The sequence below is a fragment of the Chaetodon auriga genome, chromosome 17 (assembly GCF_051107435.1).
Source record: "Chaetodon auriga isolate fChaAug3 chromosome 17, fChaAug3.hap1, whole genome shotgun sequence".
Classification (NCBI taxonomy): Eukaryota; Metazoa; Chordata; class Actinopteri; order Chaetodontiformes; family Chaetodontidae; genus Chaetodon; species Chaetodon auriga.
The window spans coordinates 3,944,129-3,964,144 of record NC_135090.1 but is presented as its reverse complement, the minus strand read 5'-3'; the positions used below and the strand labels follow the sequence as shown (position 1 = coordinate 3,964,144).

General features: G+C 40.9%; 1 protein-coding gene across 1 annotated transcript in view; it reads left to right on the top strand.

Moving 5' to 3' along the window:
- Nucleotides 1–20,016, top strand: part of LOC143334893 (ubiquitin-conjugating enzyme E2 E2-like) — a 66,727-nt gene that overhangs the window by 22,341 nt on the left and 24,370 nt on the right. The window lies entirely within an intron of this gene.

Genomic DNA, 20,016 nt, shown 5'->3' with positions numbered 1-20,016 from the left:
CATGGAGCCGCATCCTCGTATTCCACCTCGGATGTTATTACCATTGAGAACTTATTTTCCCTCTCTGATAACTTTTTTATCGAGTGTACAAGAAACAGAACAGTAGAGTCAAAACAGAGAGAATCTCTGACCGACCAGCCGGCAAGCATGTTAGTGGTTATCTCCCCAACCACAACAACGAGACCTGTGAGTAGTCACTACGTCATCAAGACTGTAGAATGTGCGCTGCTGTGTAAATGTAAAGCAGGATGCTGCCACAGAACAGAGCTCCAACAACTGTGTAAACACAGTTGAAAAATTTCTCACAGCCTCTAGAGCCTCTGCACTCATCCCATCCACACCTGAGCCACTGTGCTGCCAACACAATGGAGAAAAGCGAGTTAATGTGAGTAATTGAACATCAGCTCCTCTGATCTGTAGAGGAGCGGCTGAATCATGTGTGTGTGTGTGTGTGTGTGTGTGCGCGCGTGTGTGTGTGTGTGTGTGGCTGAGTGGTAGCCAGATTCCCCTGTCATCACACAGATAAAGCAGACAGCTGACACAGTCCTGGGCGTCTCTTTATCCGCATGTGTTGTTACAGCTTAACTCAACCAACCAGTTGTGAGTGAGGGGAAGATAAGGTGAGCTGTGCTCCACTGACACCAGTCATCATGCATCCCCGAGGCTGATCCTGGCACAGAAATGTGTGTCCTCAGGAAAGCCTGGCAGATGCATAGTGTTGTTGACTCTATTTTCTCTCTTTTCAGGTTTCACTGGCATTTTGTTGTCCAGAACCTTGTTTCAGTGTCTGTCTTTGTAATGTCTGTCATTTCTGTTTGATATATGCACACTTGTTTGCTGCACAGACAGACATACTTTTTCTGACAAGCAACTGTTTGGTGATGATTTCTTCATTTCTGTTTTTCTTTGTATGATTCTCTATGTACTTTCTAGGAACTGTACCATTTTCTAGCTATCATAATGTTGCCGGCTTTAGATCGTGATAGATTATCTTCAGTGAAAAAATTAGAAAGTTCCAGGTAACTGCCATTTGTTATCTGTCTGTCTGCTTATTAGTTTTTATATAGTTTTCAACAAGATACATTGGTGCTGTCCATTTTAGTTTAATTTCTGTTTGAATGGACAGAAAGGTCAATGCAGTTGAATGATAGCCCATTTAGCTAATTAGAGGTAGTGAGGAGCATATTTGTTTTTTCTCCGAAGCATCAGTACCACCATAAACTCACTTAAGCTGGTATTCCATTAACTTTAAGCTCGGATGGCACACTTCACATAGCGCATTAGACCTTTTCACTGCAGATATTTTGACTTGACGTAGCAGGATAAGCACATCTGTAATGAATAACATGAAGACTATGTTGTATTGAAGTGCAGCAGTTAAGTCGTGACAGTGAGCTGAACGAAAATGGGATTGAGCATGATTCATTTTATTATTTACATCTGTGCTAGTGTTGAGTTGATTGATGATCATATCCACCACTGATGATCAAAGAGACAATTGCCATTTTTAAGACTTTAGTTTATTGTTTGGGAGTTTCTTTGCTGGGCAGTGAAGCCAACAGGCCTTTTCTGCTACGGGAACTTAATGGCCTGTAACCTGGACCTTCCTCAACTTTTAAACATCTGTATGCTTAAATGAACAGAAGAGCCCCACCTGCACTAGCAGAGCACATGAGACTGCTGTGGTAATCCACCAGTAACGTCCTAAATATCTGTCTGACATTCACATGTAGTCAAGTTTAATTAACCACAGGAGACTTGTGCACTGTGTGCAGTGACTCAAACAGATATTTTTCTCCAGACAAAAGCTCTATGCTGCGCCTTGCGAGAGAACATTTTGGAAATACTCAATCCAGAGTCTAAAATATTAAACATGTAGATAAATGAACGCTGAGCTGTTAGTTATGTTGTGAATTTCATCAGTAGACCGAGCCGATCCAACCGAGCCTATCCTGTGCGCAAATTACACTTCTTCTTACTCACACTTTGACAAAAAAAAAGTAATTATTTGAGTCTGTTTAATCCAACTGAGATCACACATTCACTTATCATTGTATATACAGTACATGTGTATGACGGCACAGCTGTATCTCTTGAGGGACTGACGGCTGAGTTGTGGTTGTGCCACGATTCCCCTTAAGGAATCTTCACATCCCCGCTTCCCCCAGTGACTGATGTTTCCAATATGTAGCGCTCCCTCAGTATGGATTTTACACTTAATTTTTCTCTTTTTTTAGTATCACAACTGGAGATGATCCATCACCTTTTTCCTGCCGCCAATACTCATTGCAGATCCTCTGTGAGCCATATCAGCCAATACACAGCCAACACCAATCGTTTCTATTGTGTTATAGCAGCTGGTATAGCAGTAAAAGTCAGTTTGACTGCTGTGTGTTGGGATCTTGACCACATAACCTAGGCTGTATCTGATGTGTGAGTGTGTAGTGTGAAATAAAGAACCACAAAAAGTCCCTCTTGTTCAGAGGTTAGTTTCTTAATCTGTCAACAACATGCTTTTGCTCAGTCCGTTCAGTCAGCAGTGCAGTACAAAGGACTGCCGAGGAGCAATGCAACAAGCAGTCACTGATTCGCTAGTCACTGATCACCCCTGCTATCAGCAACTACAGAGTATTTATCCCGATCTCCTGATTCTGAGTATTGGCTGGTAATGATCTGTCTGGGAATGCCTTATTATAAGTAATTTTATGATTTAATTCTATATGTTTTAATTGAGATATATGTGTGTTTGGGCCCTGCTGTGTATACCTTTTAAAAAAAATCTTTAAATTGAGGTGAATGCCACTGACAACCCCACACTGCCCCATCATATCATTTATTGGTAATCAAACACAGGATGGCATTAGGGCCATCTTAAAATATAAATTGTCTAAGTCTACATCCCCAGTTCCTGGAGCAGGCTTTTTGTTGAAAATTTGTCTCCAAGCCCAAGCAAAAATGACTCCTGCAGAGCCACAGGAGATGTTACACAACTGTTTTCATAGGCTGAGTAAAATGGATCTACATGGCTGGTAAAATAAAAAAAAAAAAATGTTTAAAAAAAAATCTAAAATAAATATTTCAGACTTCGTTGGATCTGTCAATCTGACAGATCAATGCAGACATCCTTTCAGAAATTGTCTTCTGGTTTCTGGTTTTAAGTGAATAAAGAGAATAAGTCTTGGAGTTTTGCCAAAATTGAACTGCATTGTGAAGTGGAAGTGTTAATAATGAGTCTTCAGATTGTGGTTTTTGAATTCAGACTAAATGCTTCTTCTCAGGCAGTGGGTATTTTTTGGACTGTAATCATGAATCTGTATTCTTTAACCGCTTCAGTGTCTGTTGGTCTGCTCCCATGGAGCTCCCACAGCTCCCACTTGGTCCTCTGTTTATTTTCCATCTCTCACAGCCAGCCAATGCTTCTCTAAACTGCAGTGCTGCTGAATCAATAGTGCAGTGGGAGCCAGGCTACACCCACAGGCTCCACTGTAGCATACACTTCACAGCCGCCTTAAAATCAGCCCATAATGTGTTTCAGTCAGCAGACAACGGCACGGCAGGCGTGGGAATGATGTATTTTTTATCACTCAGGGATTGTGTTCCAAATCATCCCTTCTCTTTGCCTCTCAGGCAGCTCTGATCCTTCTTCCACTGCCTCTCTGAAAGGTATCTGTAGCTCTTATCATCAACCATAAGAGTATTTTCATTCACTCTGTCGCCTCAGTTGTCCTCACTGCGCACACGTGTGCCCTTGATAAGATTAATTAAGCGCTCAGTGCAAAGATAGTTGGAGTTTTAAGGTAGTTGTACTGCGGCATGCTGACTATAGGTCACCTGCACGCCAGATGCAGCACTATGGAGCCTTTGGGAGCCATTCATACTACCGGCCTTTCCATTTTGATACTAGTCACTGCACCAGCAATGCCCTGAGCTACCATTAATCAAAGAGTGCATTTCATAGGACATCACAGGAGGAAGGGGCAGATTCCCCTTACCTTGCCTGATCGTCCTCCACACAGTAACTCTCTGGTTAATTGTCTATATGCATGCCTCAGTTGGTTTTCCAGCTGATGTGGCTGTGCTAGCTGTTGAATTCTTAATGTGCCCTTTTGTGGTCTGCTTTCAACAGCTATCACCTTCAAGCCTTGGCTGTTAATGGAGGGTGTCTCCCCTTTTATTTTCATGGCAAGTCAGCAGGGAAAAGCAGCATTAATGCTGTTTTAAGGTGAGATAATGGATCAGCGTAAATCATCGCTGGGTGGATCCTTCGTTCTTTTCCTGAGTCTCCACCGCACTCTGCGGACATGGAAGTCTCTTCCTGCAGGGGTGAGGGGGTTAGCTCCTTCCCGAGGGCTCATGTGTGGGTAAACAGTGAAATCTTGGCACTGATACAAATAGTTCTAATGCAGAGCAAGGCTACGGTGAGATTCCATTACTGTTTTGGCAGCAAGCTTCGCACTGACAGCCAGGCCGAGCCCCTGGCCTCAGCAGCCACCACACACACTGAGCTTCCTGCCAGGGCTTTGATTTCATTTAAGTGACGAATCCCCAGCAGCTGGCACCGATGGGGGGCAGGACACCAGAGTCTTGTGTCCAAGACACTTTGATCGAAGACGGTGTTTCTATAAAATACAAAATGAGATGCTGATGTCATGAATACAGTATGTCCTCATTTTTATCACACTCTGACAGTAAACTCAGTGTACCGTAAGCATAAGTTCTTTATTTCCATTTTATTCTCAGCATAATTTTCAATCTCACATTAAATGTCCATGCACGTTTAAGGTGACATACTCATTTTCAGGTTCAGCGTCTACTAGAATGGGTTTACATTCTTTAATGTTCAAAAAGCACATTATTTTTCCTCATGCTGCACATTGCTTCAAAGTATAAGTACACAACTTAACAAAATAAGTAACATAGGTCTGGCCGTTTTTAGCATTTTAATGTAGAAATGTTACATAGTGTGCATCTAAATGCTAAAGATGTTTTGATTCACTGTAAGGTCAGATGAAAACACAGGATGTAAGTTATCAAGCCATTTCCAACTCACAGCTCTATAATGCACGGCATCGATAAGAAAGCGCTGACAAGGAACTTAATTGCTAATGGACTCTACCATCTTTAATATTTGACGTTTAGGCTAGGTTGACTGAACATACATGCTTTTTTTTAATCCCGTAAGAGTTCAAGTTGTAACACTACGCACCTGCTGCATAATGATTTATGTCCCATTTAATCACACACTTGTCCGACTGGAACGCATTCATCATTTGTGTATGAGTTAATGGAATACACCACGAGTGAGTTAGCGTTACAAAAGCATTGAAAACCCTTTTAGACATGCACTTAGTTTTCGAATGTGGGCAAATTTCAGTATTCATGTCATTGGAGTCAATTTTCCACCAAAGTCATGATGGAAATTTTGTAACATGGCTCAAGTGTTTTGTTCCACCAACTAAAAACCACTGTAATACGACTGTCACTTAATTATTATTTCTTATCCACAAGAAAAATGAAGTCACTTAACAAACCACAAAGTAGTGCAAGTGAGCCAATTCTGAAGTGTATTCTATCTCATAAAGGAGAAATTTGATGTGAAATTTTATTTGGGCATCCATGAGTGAGAAGAGTGGGCCATCGTTTCTCACACTAACAATTGTTATTGAGAAAGTATTTCCACATAAATTTTAAAGTCCATCACAGATGCAGCCTGTGAGAGAAGTGGTGCTGCATGTCAGCACTGTGGCTCTTTGTGCACAGTCCTGTCTTGTTTGGGTTGAGCATTTAGGGAACATTTCTGTAAGGGAGACCTGTGTTTGAAAGCCCAAAAACTATTCCCGGTAGATGAAACAGAAATGTGACAAATTACCTGTCTGAAAATAGCTTTATGCTCTGATTTTTGCATCTATGTAGGAAACTGGCCAGTGGAAAAATCTCATTGAACAGAGTAGACGTATCTGTGCAGGGTGGCCAGAGAGATCAGGAGGACAAAGGAGAGAGTGAACTATAGATAGACTCAATGTTTCTGGCTGTGAGTGGTTGCAGTCTATGCAAGCCCATCTCAATAGAAGAGTGACGTAAAATCAATGTTCCGAGTGCAACCTAATCAATGTTGCCATGATGACTATGGAGAGGGCACTGAGAGATTGTTTTATTTGGTTAGCCCGGGAGGTCACCCTGTGCTTCCTTTGAGACACCTCTATTCATAATAAGCTCTGCGCACCGTGTTTCATAATATTAATGTAATAGTGCTGCAGTTTTGACAGCATGGTGCTTGCTCACACGGGCCGCTCAACATGTTTCTTTTTCACAGTAACTTGGCAAGTTTCCTCACTCATTTAATTTTGTCCCCACAGAGAATGTGTTCATTTCTGTGAGAGCGGCCTGCCATCAGCTCTGCATACGATATTGAGAGAAAAGCATTCACTCACAATAGTGAGCTGAGTTGGCAGGTCTCTGTGACCTTGGTGTGTGTGTGTGTGTGTGTGTGTGTGTGTGTGTGTGTGTGTGTGTGTGTGTGTGTGTGTGTGCGCGCGTGCATGCATGTGTGCCTCTTGAGGACTGTGTAATGGCAGAGCCAGGTCTTGTAGAGAGGCCAGAGGAAGAGACTCTGATATATTATTGAAATGCTATTTGACTTCATTTTAGGCTTCATCTTGTATAGATAATAATAGCCTCACTTTACTTGAAGTGGTGCTTACAAGATATCAGAAATTTATTACAGTATGTAAAGCAAGTAGGGAGAGCATGGTGATTCATGAAATCAGTGGATGTGATACAGTACAGAATGTGACAAAGGTGGAGGTGGGGCGGCAGTTCTCTTTGAAGGGACATTGGTCAGTTTCACACCTGTCATATTATTAACTTCCACGACACCAACCTAACTTTAAATGATGTTATCTCTTAGCATTTGACACTTCCTCTGCTTTCACCTGTTCTATGTCAATTGACACGTGAACTGATCTTTATTCTTCAACTCTTTGCACCATGTGGCATTTCAGCCGCATTCATCTCTTACTCCTCAGCTGACAGTTCAACCACTTCCAGAGCTCAGGCTTCAAATGGAATTTCGAATGCTTTAATAGCCTCCACTTCATCTGCTTTCACCTTCATGTCAACAGGCAGTTCAAGTGCTTTCATCTTTGACTCGTCACCTTCTTTCACTGCTTACATTCGACTGACATTTCACCTCGAGCTTCACATATACAGTGTAGTCAAGTTCAGCACACCTATGATTTAACACCTTTTGGCTGATGTGTCAGGGAAAATCCCAGCACCCAGCTGCTGAATCTCATATGTGTTACCATGGTTACAAAGTACTTCCTACTATGTTCAATACATAGATCCATTAAATTAAATAGTAGTTTTGAATTCATGCTAAAATTATTTTTTTTCTTATCACTCATTCCTGTCGTTGCTACAATTTGGTCCACACCAGAGTTTGATTTACAGCTTTCACACCTTCCCTGAGTAATTTGAATCAAACTGGCAAATGCACCAGAGTTGATTTGAACCACACCAAACAGTTTAGATGTGAAAGCACGTGCAGTGTCAACATTTTGACTGGCTGGCTGTCTATCCTGTGTGCGCTCATTCACAGTCATTTTGATATGTTGTCACAGGTAGCTTATGTCAATTACATGTTATGCAGCCAAACCCTAAGACCTTTGTTTGAAATTGCAGTCAAGATCTCACACACACACAGAGCATATATACTCTATATCTATACTTTAGCTGTTGCTTAAGTCAAGTATGAACTGTAACTGAAAATCACATGATCATTTAAAGATGAATAAGAACAAGCACATGTGGAATAGCTATGTAACAGTGTCATACAGTGTGGATTTTCTAATTAAAGCATTCCTTATGGGGAAATTTGAGGGGAAATTCCGGGTTCCAGAGGTCAATACAGCATCAGCCTCGTGTTGAGCCCGGCCTAATGAGATTCCAAAGCCCACTGGTCACACTGTTTGTTTGCTTCAAACATTACATTTTTCACTTGAAAATCATTTTGTCTGTTTGAGGGAGTACTAGTGAAAACAGTCCTGGCTCTGGAGGAAGCTCTCTGAAGTCTGAGAAATAATCCCAATGATGTCTTGGTGATGTTCATCAGTTTAATCTCAGACTAGGTTTGAGACGACACATTTGAACGGAAAGCCTGCATTGCCAGCTTTTGACATGGAGTTTGAAAGATGTGGACATTTACCAGGCATGGAGGGGCCAAGGACAGATGCATTATGGGAAGTTTTGACCAAATACGTCTCTTGTAAGTGCATTTTATGGTGCAGTACTAAAAGTCTGGACTACCTCTTTAACGCACCAGATACTGGTTGAGGTTGTACTTTACGAGGCAAAAATATAGTTAATGGCATGACATTATTCAGAACATAATTTTTTATTATTATATGTTGAGTCTTTTTATTGGACCCATCTGGGTGATCAAGCTCACAGCCTTGGCTTGAATTAGGTCATACACGAGACAGAAGTGGCCTTGGCAGTTACTTAATGTTATCAGCACAAAACTGCACTTGAGTGTCAGATATCGCTTTGTCTGAAGACAAAGAACAGGCTGCATTTGTGTTCAGTAGGTTTCCTGTCTCTCCTCGACTTCTCTGGAATTATTTAAAGTGTAAGCGCTCTCACCTCGAGTGCAGTCTTAACACCTTCAGTGAAAGCGTTTACTGCTTGTAGCATGGAGCTTGAAAGGTGGAGGTGGCACTGGAGGCTTTGCTGAATTAATTCGAAACAGAAGCTTCACCTCTCCGCAGAGCTCGCTGTTGTGATGCCGCTGCTGGATTTTGTTACCTTTCAACAAGATGAGACACTGCCGACTGCACACACACAATCACGCACACAAAACCAGCAAATCTCCGTCCTCTCGCCAGTGTGGAATTTTATACCCTCAGTTTTTTATGAAAAGGATGAAAGAACTTTGACTTAAGATATTTTACAAAAGATGAAAGAGGCTTTTTAGATAAAAGAGTGTTTTTCTGAGAAAGGAACATCACACTGGCACTGATCTGAATTTCTGAGGACCTCAGCTGAGGCCATGAGGAGTGACCTGAATTCTCTCAGGACTCACTTTCATAACTTATTACGTTTGATGATTTCATTTGAAGCAGATTCAGTGAAGGTTTGCATGGGGCAAATGGTGCTACAGTATATCAGCAAAATTCAAAAGTCAGAAGTCAGGTCCATGAAAAATGAGAAAATTAGAATATGTCCAGTTCTCTCTCAGTTGTGGGTGTTAGATCCTTAAAATTTAGTCTAAGTAGCTCAGGATCCTGTAAGACAGAGTTGTCTGTCTTCGTAGAGCAGTTGATTAATGTTATAGCTGAATCATCACTTGACACCAGTAACACACACAGGAGACATAAGTCATAGTCGTGGTACAGGGTCCAGGATGTATTGATGTGGGAATGAATGTGACTCAAGTTTGTGCTTTTTTGGTGACTTGACATGCAAGAGAACAACGGTGTATTCAGACAAATTGAAGATCCTGTCTGTGGATCAGCTTAGCTGCTAAACAATGACCCCATGTATTATATGCAATGATGTATATTGGCCTTTAGTATGTTGGTTGAGCATTTTATGTACTCTTTAGGAGAGGAAGAAGGGGAATGATATGCAGCAAAGTCGGAACCTGAAACCTGTCAGGGCCAACGCACGTTGTACATCCATTTGACAGAGCGCATGGCATTTTGACAGATAACATTTCCCCCACCACACCCCCATCAGCACACAGTCAGCTAAGGCAATTAAGACACAGGATCTCCCACTGAAAGAAGTCTGTTTGTAGGTTCACAGGCCTGTTCCCAGAAATTCATGTGTTGGTTCAGGCATAAACTCCCCCTCTCTATTAGTCCTCACAAACGCAGATAAAAGCCTCACTAAGTGTTTAGAAAATAAGAGAAAGGAAAAGAGAGGGGGAGAGAGAGTGCAAAAGAGAGAAACTGTGTTTCCAGCTAGTGCCTCAGAGACAGGCTGGCCTTATGTGCGAGTGGGAGACCAGTATTAGCCAGCAGGACGCCTCTGCCCTTTACTTTCAGCTGACAGCTACTGGACATCATTGTTTTCTACTAGAAATTATGATAGTTTATGGCAGTTTTTTTCTGATATTCGCAGTTTTGAGTGTTAGTGGAAAAATTGAAGAGTCACTCATTTGTATGTGTAGGCTTTATGTATGAATGGAAAGGATCCAAAATAAGTCAGTTACCACTGATAGACCGCTTATGTCTCATAATGTCAATATAGTTAGATAATATAGTGTGTAAATTAATTGTCAGTATTGTTGAGGCAGTATGATTTGCGGCATCTTCCATGTATTGAGTACTGCCATATTTTTAAGCCGTCATTACAGACTGTAGAAAGATGACAGGAAAAGAGGGAGAGAGAAACGCAACAAAGGTCTCCGGCTGGACTCGAAACAGATGTGGTTTAGTGTCGGTGTTTCAACCCCTCCACCACGGGCATGGACGCCTGATTATGTTTTAAAATGGGGGAGCAAACTTGGAAAAATATGTGGCGGGGGTCTGGAGGGCCTCCTTCAGAAAAAAAAAGTGATTTAAAACAAATTTACTGCAATTCTACAGTACCAAACCTCTTTGGATTAAGACAAGAAACAGCTGCCTGCGCTAGTCTGGATTAGTTAGATTGACATGATATGAAACCCAGGAATCAAGAACAGTATAAACATTGGTTGAGGGCGAGAGTAGGACAGCAAATTATAGAAAATATAAAAGCTTATAGAAAATAAAAGATGGGCAAATTATAGATGTCCTCTGACCAAATGGTCCACCGTAAAGTCATGGTAAATTCATAAAAAGGGGAGTACATCCTATATTGAATTTGAAAAAGGTGGGTAAAGTGTCTTAATGTGTGATTGCCCTCCACTACATCCATGTTGTGTTGTCTGTATGTTTGCGACTGCAACAAAATAACTTCCCAATTTGGGATCAATAAAGAAGCAGTCTAAAGTCTAAAATAATAAAATCAGCAGGGCTAATATAAAATATCAATGGCCACATTTCACTTAAAAGAAGCGACTCTTTGATTCTTCCTCCACAAACGCCCCATCTCCATAGCTTGATCCTGCCCATCAGCCATCTAACATTAGGTCAGCGGGCTGTCTGAGGTAACTAACGCCGGCTTCAGCATTTCAGCAATAGTACAGTCCTACATTCAGCTCATTTAAAATTTGGCTCGAGTTAGTGGGCCAAGCAGGTTCATTCAACACACGCTCTCCTATCTTTTACCTCTATGTTCTGTTTTCAGTCCGCGATCGCAGTTAAGCTAAATGGCATGTTTCTCAACTCCTGAGTGGATTGGCAGACTGTAATTTACAGCCAAAACATGCTGTGGCAAATGATCAGCGACAGATTTGGCTTAACCAACTCAAAGGGTTGCCCAAAATATGTGTTTTGTCAGCTGCTGAAAATAGCAAAATGATGATTGATATCGGCTGCTTGAATGTAGTCACCTGAACGTTGGGACTGTGTGATGATATGTTTAGCTTAGACAAAAGGTGGGGTAGCAAAAGCATAAGTCTGCTCTCCCTAATTGAATAATGGGGACGCACGTGCTCCACTTCCATTGTTCAGGCGCCTTTGGCTATGGGCGTGCCACAACTACACTGATTGTTAAGCTATGTGCCAAGATGGGGTAAGAAGATTTCTCTAATGTCACCCAAGCACGGGGAGTTCTTGTTTTTCCACTTCACACTGACTGGGGACATAAAATGAATGAGCACATTATGTGAGGTGCTGTAAGAGCTGTCAAAACTTGATTTCCCATTGCCAAACAGTGTGTTGTAAAGCTGCATTTGTTGCCAGAAAGCGTAATCCTGCTAAGATGCTGGTTTGTGCAGATATAGCAGAGATAGCCTTCTCTTTGTCGTGTGGCTGCATCCCACACACAAAAAATTATTCATTTTTTTGATAAAACTGTTTCTTTTAAAAAGCTCATCGTTATCAAGTGTTCCCAAAACATCTCTCTTCTAATGGAAAGTGCATCTTTGTGGCTGCCTAACCTCCATCTACTGGCACTTCCTAGCAGTTCAGGATACACCTGGAGCTCTCCTAAATATTAGCAGAGAGAAGAGTAATGTATTAAGTTAGAAAAATGGATTAAATGTTTTCACTTTATGCCTGAAAAAAGGCCCAAATATGCATCACTCTGAGAATCTGAGACCTCCTCGTGTCTGCATAGTAAGATTTTCCTTTCCTTAGAAAGCGATGTGAAAGCCTGTTTTGCATCTGTGCCGTTTGTCTGCTGCATTTTTCAGTCCAAGGCCAAGGACACGTGAAAAGCTCTAAAACTATTCATATTTCCAGAGTCTTTTCATCTCTCAGCGCAGCGACTCGATAAAATTGGCGTAGACTGTCACAGAGATGACTGGCCAGTGGGGCCACTCAGAGAAAAACATTCAGTCCTATTGATCTCCGTTTCAGCAGCTGCTTCATGAAACAGGATTCACTGTGAACTAAAGGTTATTAGGCAGGATGAATGGAGATTGTCAGCCATTTAAAATCTTAACATTTGCTCTTTGGGAAGAAAAGGTTTTTGGCTTAGGTTTTTTTCAGGTCATGAATTATAACATAATCTAATTTTATCTTGCATCGTTTCATGAAAGGCTCAACACACGATGATGATCTGTGATTTAATTAAGTGCTATCATTTTTTGGTGTGCACAATTACCCAGCCTGACTCATCCACGGATTCCTGATCTATTTTTTCTTTTTTCCACATTCAGAGGTCTGAGATTTGATTTTGTTTTTCCTGCAGCTTTGAGTCTTCACCAAGCAAACCATCACCTTCATGTTGTCTCATTTCTCTCTGTGTGTGTGTGTGTGTGTGTGTGTGTGTGTGTGTGTGTGTATGTGCTTTTTTATTGGCTGTAGTTCTCCACAGCTGATGGACGAGGGTTAATGAATTACCATTTCCGCACTGTAATGGGAACCATTAATGGCTACAGCAGTAAAGGTTATCATAAACACATTTGCCTCCCTTAAGTGTCTGAATGTGTGAGAAGATGAGGGAGAAATGACTCACAGCCAACCTTATCATTTGCTTAAATTATCACTGTGGATGCAGCGTAATAGGCTGCATGGGAGACATATGCCGACAAGTTACTGAGAAGTCAACACAGTGATTTAAAACAAAAACGAAGAAAATGTGAAGGAGGTTTCATACACAGCTGAAGTTTCTGGTTTCTATAAGAAGATTCCTTACTTTTTTAGTTCTGATTGAAATGTGTCCTCAGCTCCAAGTACTGAAAGTTGCCTTTGAATTAGAGGGTGACACTGGAGTGGATTTTCACCCCTGTCCCATCCCACACCCGCCCTGTCCCAATCCTATGACGGAGTGGAAAAATAAGTTAATATATAAAATAAATCCTGCCCCATGCTCTGTCTTTAGGCACTGCAGTGATTTTGATATGAAGCTGTCACCATCCTTTTGGTGGCTGCACTATGTGTCATCACCACAGTCCACACACATTGACAGGAGAACATAAAAAAGGATGAAAAAAGACAGCATAAGTAGCATTATCACTATCCCCAGCTGAGCGATGATTTTAGCATTATTGATTATAGCTCCTATTATCAAAAACATTGCATTAACACAGAATAAATGCACTGTAAGAACGAAAAAGAAAAAAGTATTCAAATGAAATATATCACTATAGCCCTTTAAAAGTCTAATAACGTTCAGCCACAACTTTAAGACTGTGTGTGATGAAGTTTATATTGAAAATGACTTAACTGTACTATTTATGCAGTCATGAAATACCAATATTTATCTTCACGTGCTGAAATGAAATGATTTGTCACTTTTAAACTACAATCAATATAAAACACAACATAGTCAATTGAAATCATACATAAAATGTGCCTGTAAGCTTCCCAATTTAAGCATGCTTTGCCCCATATAATGTATATACTGCAGTACACAGTACAGCGTTTCTTCAGACTACATGTGACAAAGCCAAGGATAGTTTGGTACGGTATGGTATTATGTACCATGTGATATGTCCACGTGTCCATCGATAGAGAGTTGGCAATGCCGCTTCCACCACGGGAGCCATCCTTTAGACCGTGTTAACACACAGTCATTCACAGTGCCAGAGAGGATGTGTTGATGACATTGCATGGAGTATATTGCTTTTGCTGTATATTGCTTTCCACTCTTTTACTGACATTGCAGATAGGTCCAAATACATGTAGTATTGATATCAACACAAACGTAGTCATTGTTAGAGATGAGTCCCCCCCTCCTCCTGCATGCTCTACCCAGGCACCCCCACCTAAAACAGAGTATTTCCAGTGATCCATGTCCAAGCCTGGTTCTGCAGACGCTATCCCGAGTTGATATGAGAAAACAGCTTTGGTGTTCGCTCTATATTTGGGGCGTTCAGCACGATGTAGCAATCCAGCTGCCTGGCAAGGTCACGTGATTTGGGCATCAGGATTGTTTACCATGCTCTCATGTGGCGTGAGAGCAACAGTTTGTGGAGATAATTCACCTCTATTACATCTGTGGTTCTCATTTGGAAGCTTAAAACTTACATTTTGAAGAAAAAGTTTTAAGCTTTAATCTTTTGAGTTGTTTCTTTTCAAACCCAAGTGTTGTTTCATGTGATGCAGTTGTTTTCATTTGTATGGACATAGCAAATAAATAAGAAAGTAACCAAATGTGATGAAGGATGGTGCGCTTTGGTTATTTCAAACCATTTCTTAGTTGAATTTACACAACAATTACTATACTGTGATGTAAAATTACTTACACAAGGATAGAACATGTTGGCCATGTACGTAACCCACCCCTAGACGCAAGCACCAGAAACTATTGTCAGCTTGTGTACAAAATCCCTGATTAGTCAAGTCCAAATGGGCAAGAAGTGTTTAAGAAAGTTCCTTTCTACAGGATTTTGTCCGCTGTCAGTATGCAACTACTAGTAATCGATGATTAGCTGTTCTCAGTAGCAATTCGGATTCAATTTGATGAGTGAGTGTGCAATTTACCATAAGCAGGACTACACTGTTTCCCGCTCCCATTCCAGCTGATGTATTGGAAGAGGAAAAACCTGTCTGTGTGCCTTCAGAGGAGTGTGGTACAGCAAGGCCTAAGACACACATCCAGGCTTCGAGCAGAGAGGGAGGGGTTGGCGCTAAAACAAACACCCGAGTGAACAAAATGACTAGAGGAGAGTGAAGACACAGAGCCAGAGAATCCCCTCCTTCCTCAGTCAGCAGGATGGCTGCACTTTTTTTTCCTGTATACTCTTAATGAAAGTCATGTTTCTGTCATTGACGAAACAATTCATATGACGAAAACAGTGCCTGAGTTTTGGCACCTATACAAAACTATACTTTTTTCAATCCCTTACTTTAAGACATGTAAAAAAGTCCTTCTTATAAAATGTTTCATTTAAAACAGCAAAAAAAAGTCTAAACGCTAACAGCCACAGCAGAGCTTTGTACAAGAAAACTGATCAATATTTAAATAAGATGACAGGTTTGGACATTTGACGCTAGCTTTCAGCGACAGTTATTGCTCAATGCTTCAGACACATTTCAGTCAGCACCAAAAAGTAACAATGTTCAACACCCAGGACACCTTAGGAGAGTAGAATGGCACTTATGCCCATTTACCAAAGGAAAAAACAAGCTGTGTTGAAATCATCATCTGTTTTTAAGGAATCTAAAGCAGTAGGTAAGCAATCGACCAGAACTATTTTTGAGGTGTTCTGATAAAGGATTTTGAAAGGACACTCGCCAGCCGATCAGAAACAGGCATTTTCTGTTGCAGTGTTCTAAAAAAAAAGATGAGATTTGGCAATGACTTGGTACTGTATCTTATCTAATTCTTTACTTTAACCTCCATAAGCATCTAGTCAAGTGTTGCACTGCATCAAGTAAGGACTCACCAAACGACATCCTCTGGGAAAGACCCATCAGGACGTCAGTGTGTTCCATAAAGATAAGACATGAGGTAACTGAGTTGGGGATGATGAGCTTTTCCCATGACTGCACTGTCAGTGCTTGCCATCAAAGCAAAGCATGCACAAAGCCTGAATGGCCTAATTCATTTCCAACTGCTCTATATTGGTACAAATCTCACTTCTTATTTGAGGCATCATTAGAATGAGCATGTGGGGAGCCTATTAGATTTGATGCCTGCCCATGAGCTGTCACTAGCATTTAGGAAGTAATCCGTGTCTTGATTTCTTTCATATGATCCTGTTGGCTAATTTAATAGCTTAATGTTTGTTGATTTGTCCCTGTAGGACCTATTTGGAGATTATGAGCCATAAGCAAAGATGAATGTGTGAGACGGTTCATTCTTTTATTGGCCTTTTTTATTTTATCCATCGGGCAAACACTTTTCAGGTGAATCGAGCAGCGCTGTTGTGTCTGTCTGTGCTACTGTTGTTGTTTCCATGGAAATTTGTCTTGCAGCACAAAATGCACGCACACACACATGCACAGAGTCACTGCAGGGATGTAATGTTGCTAGGCAACATGTTCAGGATAATAGGGACATGCAATTGGTTTAGTGCTGATTCAAAGGTTAGAGGGTGTTGGAGTTACTTCAGGGTCGACCTTCCTCCAATCAGCCCTTCTGTCGCTTGCTCGTGTCACCTCTGCTCCCAGCGAACTTGTGCATTGTGAATGTATAGCTGAACCAAGTGAAGAGGGACAAAGGCCCACACAAGCCAACACTTAGTCCTTTTAGCTAAAGCAACAAAGGAATCAAAAGAGCTTTTATCTCAAGGGGGTTTAAGGGTTTCACCTCTTTCTGGAGCCTTTTTACAATGGATTATTCCCAGAGACTTTGAGTCCACCCTTCATTAAGAGAACTGACGTGATGATGCTGGTTAGTGTTCGCTAATGAGGCTTTGAAATCCCGCTAACCTGCAAGGAACAGCCTCCACTTCAGAGATTTATGTTTTAATAATACCTGCTAGAACTCTATTTCCAGAGCCTTGAGTGACTGAATAAGTGCTTTGGTTGTAATGAAATAAATGCATCTGTTAAGGTGTAGTTGCCCAACGTAGTTTGGGGTTCAATCATAGAGCTCTGGACTCGAAAGATCTGCATCTTTGAAATTTAACAAGGTTATACAAAGTGTCGTTAAACCACATCTAAAGAGAGAGCAGGAACCAACAATAGCGGTGCTATTGAGCTGTGCCTTTTTTTCATCAACCCTAAGTAGAACTTGTTTTAATCCAAACCATGATCTTTTCCTAACCCTCATCAAGTTGTTTGAGCAAAAACGGTCTCAGGTTCTGCCCCACGGGCTTGTGCCTGACTTGTTTGCATTTAAAGTTCATACTACTGCTAAGTTTACAGACATCTGCAAATGCTGAGATTGGAAGTTCAGTGTTGACTAGTGCTGACCATTGTCATCGTAATATAAACATGCACAATATTCATATGGCAAAAGACTGCCTGAAATGTGATAAGTAAGAAAAATCATTTCATTTATATGCATCCGTGGGTCTGAAATCAACACCCACCCAGCACCAAATGCGGGTAGAGTTTCCAATGGGCAAGTATGTCTTGGAAGTCCTCTCAAGCCCTCAGAAACACAGAAATGTGTATATCTACAGTGTTTCATAGGCAATCTCCATCTGCTGTGGAAGACTCTGATTTGATCAAAAGCTCCAGCACAGCTACTAATCTGCCTTTGGGAGAGATTGTTTCAAATGAAATATGATTTTGAAGCCGTTGAAGTGTGTAGTGAGAATGTATTTGAGTCAATGCAGCGCTGTATCATTCGTCGACAGGTTTTAATCCAGTTAGTTTAGCATTACCATCTACTTACACTGCAGCCTGGATGGCTGCAGTGTAAGTAGATGGTAATGCTGCCAGTCGGGTGTCATCAGCAGCAAATAGACACTGAGGGTGACAATGTCCTGCTGGCTTGCCTTCTCGAATCTGACCGTACATGAATATCTATCCATCTTTATCAATCATCTCTGCCCTGCTTGTCAAAGACGCTAAATGGACTGTATTTCTATTCTGCCAACCATTCAAAGCACTTTACAACACATTCACACTAAAAACTAAAGTATTTTGCCCAAGGACACTTAACCATGCAGACTGGGGAAACTACCTTTCCTATGATTAGTGGACTACCCACTCTACCTCCTGAGCTACGGCTACAGTGCTGTGCTATCACAGTCTAATCAGTGGAGGATAAGGCTGTTTTCCTACTAGGGGATGCTGAGAGGAGGGACAAGGACCTCACTTAATCTCACTGGGATTATTGTATAAAATTACTGAGGGAGTTGTCTGAGCAGCAAATGATTTTTTAAGAGATTGCCCACCTTTTCTCTACTTACATTTTACAGTTGAAACATTTTTGATTTATTCAAAGGTTATTCGAGGTTATCTATTAGCTTATACTAACACATGGAATGAGATCAAAACCTGTGAGTTCAGAGTTCAAATGGAATTGCTCACACATAGTCAAACACACCCATTAAAGGAATACACGCTGTGGTTCCAACGAATGACCCGACACATATGAACAATGTCTAACGTCTTCATTCTCTCCTTCCTGTCAGTGATTTTGACATTCTCTTGACTGGCCTTCTGTCTGTGAGCCATATTACTTTGTTTATCTGTTTGGAAAAGATTTGTGTGGTCTGGCCTCTTTGTACACTCCCTGGTGAGTCACTGACATTTGCGCTGTGCCCTTGAGCGTAGAAATATTGCTAAGGTGCTTCTACAATAATAACAGTCTGTTGGTGGGCTAGATGTTGAGGTGTCAAAGGCCTCAAAGACACTGTAAGCAAACATACTGAGAGCTCTGTTTGAGGTTTTTTTTTCACTCCCAGAAGAACAAAGGTTCTTTGAAAGCTCTGATAATGGAATCACCTTGATGAAACATATAGACTTTTCAGATAAGAAAAACAAATGAAACCCTGAATGTTTGTGTTTGTTAGTGTATCATTTCGTTATGAGTGTTTAAGATACCACTGCAAAAAGAAAAAAAAGTCAAAGTATGATCATTTTCTTCTCTTTATTTTTTTTACAACCTACGCAGTGCTGGTACAGAAAAGGTCACTGAACACACACCATAATTCATTTTCAAACACATGGTATCGAAGTATTGATTCTTTTGACAATCGTACTCTCCTTTTAGTTCTGTTTTGGTCTCCACCAACTTGAGAAAAATATCTGGCTCTTTAGCTGCTAAATGCTCCACTGTGATCACCACCTAGTTGCTAACTTTGTCTGTCTGCTGTTTGGTGCTGAGTAGGTTGTGTACACAGAATGAGCTGAAAGATGCTAAAACCCTCCATACAACTGTTTGATACTATGTGCAATGTGAAAACAGTGTGCTCACCCGCTCTCGGGTCAGACTCATTTTGTGCAGACAGTGTTCAAACCCACAGAACTTTCTTTCCAAAGATACCAAATCTAATCCTGAATTGTGGTTAAATATGCATAAAATGATGGAAAGACATGTAGAATATTTCCATTTCCTGGAATGGTGCATGCATAAAACATGGAGTCATGCATTTGAATATTTCACTCAATGTAAACATCATACAGCTTCAGTGAAGAGCTGGAGCAAGCAGATAGAGAATATAGATGTAACACTGTCAGACAGTGTAGAAAAAAAGATCAAAATAAAATTAAAGCTACTTAAAGGCACAACAACAGTAGAAAACTGGATGTTAAATGATCACAAACTAATTGACACTGACAAACCTAGGGGTAGTATAGCAGAGTAATGGGTTTATGGGGGAACTTGTTTATGGGATTTATGCCTCGTATGTTTCCTAGCAGGATAATCTGGTCCTGGTATTTTCAGTATCAAGCAACAAGCAATCTATATCTTTCTGACTGTGTCTTGTCAGTAAGTTGTAGTGGATGTCAGATTCCTGTCATGTCAAAAATCTTTTTCATTTATGATGTGTTTTTGTGATTTTAGTCAAATAGAAAAAACATAGAAAAGCAAAAGTAACAGGCAGGTTGTACGTTATTAGGCCACAAACAAAAA